Here is a 1130-nt window from a genome sequence, read left to right on the forward strand (position 1 = left end):
AGTATTTGTCATAAGCTTAGTGAAGAGCATTTAACCTGCGAAGGACCTCAGCGTCAAAAAGTAAAATTAGCCTCACAATTATTATCTCATACGACTGCAACAGCTCTTTTACATTACAAACCTATTGATGATACAAAGTTACTCAATGATACTGCTAATTTTATCGAACTAGTCAATAATTGGTTTGATTTGTGTAATGTTTCTCATTCAAATAACCATCGGACCCCTTTTACAGCTCCTTATGGATTATACTTGGATGATCAAAATTCACTATTAGATAAAATGTACAATACATTTTTGTTTATGAGATGCAATGGAAAAATATAGTCTTCAAATTTTCCAAAAAGCAGCTCTCATGCACATAAATGGTTTGAAACTTCTTTTGAAAATTTTTCGCGATCATGGATTAAAGTATATTTTATCTAGTAAACTTAATCAAGATGCACTAGAAAACCTATTTTCACAATTACGGACTAGGGGTGGGTTAAATGACCATCCGTCTCCTTTGAATGCCTTATATAGACTTCGCATGATAATATTGGGAAAAAACCCCGGTGTAACTTCTAATGAAACAAATACCACTGATAGCAATAATGAAGAGTTTTTATTAGACCATGAAGAAAATTGATTTGAAAATAAATTGTGTATCTGAAAATATTGATGACAGTGAAAATTCTGAAGATACAAATAGTGATAATGAGTCAATAGTAAATAACTGTGACAATAAAATTGAAATGGTTCAAGATGCAGTTGAATACTTGGCAGGATGGGTAGCTAAGACATTTAAACTCAAATTTCCTGAGCTTGGTTCAACAACAACAGAACAACATTTAAATGAAAGTTCCCATGGACATGATTATGGGATACTTCCATGGATAAATCACTTATCCTATGGTAGCTTAATAGTTCCCAGTGAAGAATTTAAAAATAATATTTTAAGAATAGAAAGACTTTTTAATAAAATCACCAAACATAAAATTCCTGAAGGACAAGGAGTAGTTAAAAAATTAACAAAAAAAATATTTAATAGAATGGAAATGCCCGAAAAGTATTATCCTGTTGTGCAGAAATATGTAAAACAAAGGATTCTCATACGAATGAAGAATTTAAACCACCACAGTAATTACTCA

This window comes from Acyrthosiphon pisum, chromosome X (assembly GCF_005508785.2).
Source record: "Acyrthosiphon pisum isolate AL4f chromosome X, pea_aphid_22Mar2018_4r6ur, whole genome shotgun sequence".
Lineage (NCBI taxonomy): Eukaryota > Metazoa > Arthropoda > Insecta > Hemiptera > Aphididae > Acyrthosiphon > Acyrthosiphon pisum.